At 35.3% G+C, this 6,782-nt stretch overlaps 1 long non-coding RNA gene across 1 annotated transcript; it reads left to right on the top strand.

The window, feature by feature from the left end:
• The first annotated feature begins 363 nt into the window (after positions 1 to 363).
• On the top strand, positions 364 to 3,107 carry LOC149775950 (uncharacterized). The gene is made up of 3 exons (XR_016416198.1): positions 364 to 619; positions 1,164 to 1,272; positions 2,943 to 3,107. It is a non-coding gene; the product is annotated as an uncharacterized LOC149775950 (long non-coding RNA).
• The last annotated feature ends 3,675 nt before the right edge of the window (positions 3,108 to 6,782 follow it).

Raw genomic sequence — 6,782 nt, 5'->3', positions numbered from 1 at the left:
CGTCTTTCCTTTCTACAGTGACAACATGCCATGCAGCCGACATAAGCTACATGTGTCTCTATATCTACCCCGTCTTTCCTTTCTACAGTGACAACATGTCCTGCGGCCGACATAAGCTACACGTATCTCTGTATCTACCCCGTCTTTCCTTTCTACAGTGACAACATGTCATGCAGCCGACATAAGCTACATGTATCTCTTTATCTGCCCCGTCTTTCCTTTCCACAGTGACAATATGCCATGCAACCGACATAAGCTACATGTATCTCTATATCTACCCGTCTTTCCTTTCTACAGTGACAACATGCCATACAGCCGACATAAACTACATGTATCTCTTTATCTGCCCCGTCTTTCCTTTCCACAGTGACAATATGACATGCAACCGACATAAGCTACATGTATCTCTAAATCTACCCCGTCTTTCCTTTCTACAGTGACAACATGCCATACAGCCGACAGAAGCTACATGAGGACCGCGATACAAGACCATTTCTCCAACATCCGACATCATGAAACAAATCCAACGTACAAATAATTGGCACGAACATTCATTTACCAAGAGTTTCGGAGATTTGTACTTAATACGGAATTCCACAACTTTAGAACAACCAATAATGTTTGTTTCAACACTCAGTTTTATGCCATTCACCCTCTCTTTCTCTCGCTCTTTCTCTCTGCGTGCGTGTGTGTGTGTTTATCAGATACACACACAATTGATCGATAATAATCCATTTTTAAAATGTTTCAGTGTTTGCATATTTCTCTGTTCATTTCTTTTCATTCTTCCTTCCTTCCACTCTTTTTTCCTTTTAGCCTCGTAATTTGTAATGACGTAATGTAGATTAGTTCATACGTGCTGTTGTAGGCAATCTGCTTCGATTGAGTACCATTACTAGCCGTGGGGTTAATATCAACACGAATATTTTCTATCCATTTGAAATATGACGCAAATTTCGAAAGTTTCACTTTTTCCTGCGTTTATTGAAAAATGCACGAGTTTCGTTCCGTTGCGCTTGAGATCTCTTACTTTTAATTGTAGACACTTAAATACTTATCTTTAGTATCAGAAATCCAAATTTCGGCGATTTCTTTATGTCATTTGTATCTTTTTTAGTGAAATAATATTTCCTGAAAAAATAAATTTCATTGTTTCTTCGCAGGTAACAGGGTTCAATATTATTGGGATCCTGAAAGAAAAACGGTTTGGGACTTTTGATGACAGAATTGCAGGGATTTGTGAACATTATGACACGGTCCATAATTCGCCAGGTATCACTTTAGTGCAGACCGCTATGCATCAAGTGTGGCAGATTTCATTGAATGGCTATCTACATTAACACAATTTTGGATGAATAATTCAATGTACTTCTGGCCGAACTCTGTTTCTTGCAAAATAATTTTGTTCTTAATACAATGTAATAAAACATGACATGCTACATGCTCATTACTATTTACAAGATCTTAAGGAAACAACATGTTTAATCTAGGGAGTTATCTCAAAAGGCACTTACAATCTTATTGAGTACTTCAACAACAACAAGTTTTACTAGACCAACTACAGTCTCGTGCTGTACAATATAGGTTCTCTCACATAAGTTGGTAGATGTTCTAACCTAACTTTCTCAAACTTATTTGTTCTGCAATTAACAAGAACTTAGGAAAGTAGTTTTAGCTCGCCCCTACGAAGTAGAGGAATGATATTGTACTAACGCATGTGTTAGCGTCGGTGTATTTGTCATCGACAGCGCATGTAGAAACATACCCATATGTGTAGCTTCACTGGGTTCAAACAATCGTTTTCTTCCTTTGACCTTAACACTTGTTTAGAGATGGTTTCACAGGATGAACATTATGAGACAAAGTCTTGACATGCACGCACATTATTTGTAAAGTTTTGGTTAAGATTGTTGCGTTTAGCCCATGTTTTGCCACATCTTATATACCTGAACTCACGACACATGATGAACGGATGCCTTTAAACAGGGGTGGGCAAACTACAGCCCGCGGGACATTGGCTGTAGTGCCTCAAGATAATTACTGATACATGAGCAATACGTTTTTAAGTCGAGCAATCACTCCAGGTCTACTCAAATCATGTGACATTCACCCAGTAAAATCTGGCTTGAAGGCGGTAGAAATACTAATAGGTTCTAAATAACGTTTGAAGAGTTTGTTTGTATACAAAACAGTATGAAGGAACCGAAAATTGATCTCATGTTTGTGTGATCTAATTGTCGTATCTCAACTTTGATACCATATAAAAATATCCTGTTGTTTTGATTTATTGTTTATACCATATCTATTCGTTATGATTTGTCCCAGCACATAAGAGGCTATACATGGCGGCCAGTTTAACTGGAGGATGGAGAACCTGAGAAAACTCTGGCAAGAAGCACAGACCTACGGTAAATCTACTGGCGAGTTTTCTCACATACTCAAGCCGGTAGAGCCCGAGTGTTCGACTCAGGTGAAACAACAGTGAGCTCTAAAGGTGAGCGCCTTAGACCACTCGGCCACCCGGAGCCTCTTGGATAGAATGTACATATCATGCATATGGCTTTAAGAAACAAGGGTACACTGTAGATTTTGTAGTTGTTGATTAAAATTTAAAAGTTACTTTCGTGAAACATACATAATAATAAACAGTGCAATAGAGAAAAACATTTAGAAAATGGTTCAACATTTCTTGTAATGATTGCTGGAGACTGAATTGATTTTCTGCTTGATAATTATCACTTAAAGTTGGTTGTTGCTTTGGATTACTAGAAGTTTTACAGAGGCGATCCATACAATCGTGTGTTACATTATGCTTTCTATAGTTTCTTTCCTTAGGGGTCGATGACAACGGATCTAGATTGGCAGCCATGTTGGATGTCGCAAAAAGAACCAGTACTCTGTAGAGCGATACCACGGTTATATTTATCTCTTTTGATTTGCAGGAAGGTAATGAAAACAGTCAAATAACAGCTTTCAGCCAATAACATAAATAATGGGACTATCTAAACCATGCATCCTCATTAGTAAGGACACTAGTTGGTAATTTCAAGCCTCAGTAGTCACACGTTTATCTGGATGCAGTGCAAGCCGGCCGATGAACTCAGAGAAGTCAATCTATATTATGATATTTTTAGTAAGTAAACTGAGACAAAAAAAAACCTGAGTATTCATATTGACACCATTAAAGAAGTCGCTCTGTTTGTTTCTGATTTCCATTATTCTATATTATTTATTTTCATGAGATATAAACAATTTCTTCCAACATTTATGGTCGATAAAAAGTTGAAGCATGATTTAATATGCTTACCATGGCATTATTTTGAGAAGTGAGTGACTTCAGACGAGATCACGATTCTTCACCACACATAAAATGCGAGTTTGAAATTTCCGGATAACCAGTATATCTTATTAATATTCGTTGATTGATCGATAACTGTCAATAAGCTACATCTTATGAACGATTCGCTCGGACTCTATACCAATCAAGATGACAGCACATGTTGCAGTATTACATAATAGTTTTGTCCCCTTATTGTCTGTCTAAACCCAATAAGTATCAAAAAGGGAGTTAATGCTGAGAAAATAATTTTGATTTTTTGCAGAATTTGATTTGCTGATTAGTAGGAGGAACGTACTCAACGGATCACTGGCACTTATATACAGATTGTCACGCTCATTTATTTACAAGAAATCTATGACATGATGAAACCGTTTTTTGGTATGTATGTATGTTATGCATGTATACATGCACATATGTATGTATGTATTTTGTGGGCCTTTTTGTGATATCATATACATGCAGTGTTTTGTTTTATACAGAGCATGTCATAGAAAACAGACGAATGATAGCAAAGCTAAAGCAGTATGCATTTGCTTAAGTTATGTAACACAAACTATCGAGTTATCGGATCCCTTTCTTCATTACAGATTAGATGAAATTTAATTTGTTTATGATGTAACCTCAGCTTTTATGCTATTGTTTGCTTCAGGTCATTTGAAGGGAAGGGAATTTTTTCTTGCACAATGGCTGCCCGGATTCCTGGTCAATAAAAACAACACAGATCACTTGACTTATGCAAATCAGACGAACATACACGGATTGTATGTATTGGACACCATCATTGAGTATAGCACCAGTGCACAGTCTCAGAGATTTCCCACCAATTTGACAGAGGATATGGTAAGTATCTTGGCCCCGTTTATTTTTGTACCCAAACCTTCATTCAACGCGTTCATCATTATCATGAGTAAATCTTTAGGAGTGGTATAATCATCAGTGCTATGGGGAGCGATTTCCTGTATAGAGGAATTAGAAAAAAATCAAGCCTGACTTTGAGCAGTATTTTAGCCTGGTGTTACATCAATACATGCCCTTCTAAATAAAAAGGACCACAGCTGACTTTATATATCTCAGTTCATGGATAGCTCTTTAACTAGAAATGTTAGGATGTTTATTTCTTCGTAGATGGTATCTTGCTACAATAAAGCTCGATGGTAATCCAACATGCTACCTTGCAAATTAACGGGTTAAAATACTGAGATAGACAAGAACGAAAATGTTAGTCATATGTTGGATATTAATTTCATTTCTGCATGATAGATCAAATGTGTACGTTTAATCTACCTGAGGGTTGATACATAAGACAACAAACTTGTTTGGACTGATATTTGCTGCCTAAAAGTTGAAAACACTGTGACATATATATCTCTGGAATGCATCTGTGCATAGTCCTCTTTTGCCTGTATTTTGCATCAAAGATATAGAACGATGGCAGCCTTACATTCATCCGATCTGTTATTACATTTGTCCTACTCATAATTGTTATGAGGCACGCATTTCTTCATCTTACATGTATATAATACCTCTTGTTTAAAGCCTTACAAAACTGATCCTTTATTTTACATAATTGACTTTTGTATTGGTTCTTTGTGCAGAAAAAAACAGGCGAATATTCATCTATCTTTATTCATTTGCCATTTCAAGATACACTATCTGTTATAGATAAATTTGAATGTATATATGGATAAAGATCTCTTAATCCGGAAGTAACCTTAATCATAAAAGAAGCAAAAAGTAAACAGCCAAAAATATCGAAAAATGTAATGTATTCGTTGAGCAAATGTACAATAATTTGGACATGCTCTTTTAAAAAACAAACTTAATCTATCCTGTCTTCTCTTAATAGAAAACCGAAACACTTTTGTGGTCGGTATTATATGAAAGATTCTAAATGTGAATAATATTTACACCAAAAAAAAAAATTAAAGGTAAAATTTCATCCATACTAAAGTATATTTACATTTCCGGTGAGTTGTGGACAACTATTATAATTTTTAAAAACATAAATGTTTTGGGAGCCTGTTTTATTGTGAATAATAAAGCAAAACTATAATGAAATAGCTATGTTTTCATTTCTTACACGGATTGCAATAGTATATGATGATACCCTGAAGCTCTGTAAAATTAGTATCATCGAGAAGGAGTTTTATGACAAAAATATTATTAACTATTACGTTCTGAACCTAAATGATTCCGATATCATACAAAATGTTTACAACACGCTGTTATCTATGGCTTTTCTGTTAACATTGAACAATGCCGACCCTTACAAAACTGTTTGACAGGATTTGGTTGTCATTTTGCAGATAAAGTAAACCATGTTTGAATAAGATCCTTCCAGAACCCGTACGGTCAATATCTAATGATATAGTTAACAAAATCAATCACAAATAATATATATCAAATATATATGGCCACAGAAAGCTTAATGCTTTTAGGTAGCAGTATTTCAATTGAGCTTATTTATTGAGGTTGATTTTAAATGAAAACATATTTATGTTCCTTGAATGAATACACTTGATGAAAACTATAGGTAGCGAACGTTGGTTCCAGTCTGCTGAACAGGTTACGGATATGGCTGATCTAACATTCGCTTCATCAGTCTGGGCAACGCAAGACGCTATGATTAATGTACCAGTAGTTGTGAGGTCTACAAGTTTATTATATGTGTCCTATATTGATTATCTGCAATACGGCAAAACTCGCGCATGTTTCAAAAGAAATAAAATTAAATCCGATGTTTGTAGCAACGATTAAACGAGTCCCTATCGTCCCACTATCATATTATCGCATCATCGGAATGGATGGAGTAAAATCTGTTATAGGTAAGGGCACTCCAACACTCGATCGTAGAGATCAAGAAACATACACTATTCCATATTTGTAAACCAACAGGAAGCAACAACAAAATCGATGATAATTTTAGTCCAAACGTACTAGATATTATTACTAATGTGCTCTTATTTCGGGACAAATCACCTCTGGAGATGGATTAAAACAACTTAACACTACATATAAATCTTGTCTTGGTACTAAATTTAACACTTAGTCCAATCATAATATTGCAAAATTATTTAGCGAGACAAAAATATGTAATGCTGAAATTCGGTTCTTTAAATAAAATTATTAAACATTTTTGATATATACTTTTAAAAATATTTCAGCGATGACCTTTTGAAAAGACAAATATAAAGTATCATATTAGAAAGTCGGCAGAAGAAACTGAACCGGGCAGTGTTGATGGAATCAATTGCTTTCTCAGTTATTTTTTTCTCGCGTTTGACATATACACATGTACTTGAATTAATAAAATCAGGTTAACAATTTCGGGTTCATTTTAACATCTGAAAACTGCTTCTTGGACGTGAAATTCGTTACCTGAGCATGAATTCAAATCATATAACAATAGCATAAATATAGTTGCAACAATCTCAAAATTCCT

Source organism: Sinohyriopsis cumingii, chromosome 18 (assembly GCF_028554795.1).
Source record: "Sinohyriopsis cumingii isolate HCF-2022 chromosome 18, ASM2855479v2, whole genome shotgun sequence".
Classification (NCBI taxonomy): Eukaryota; Metazoa; Mollusca; class Bivalvia; order Unionida; family Unionidae; genus Sinohyriopsis; species Sinohyriopsis cumingii.
This window is presented reverse-complemented; position numbering and strand designations above follow the sequence as displayed.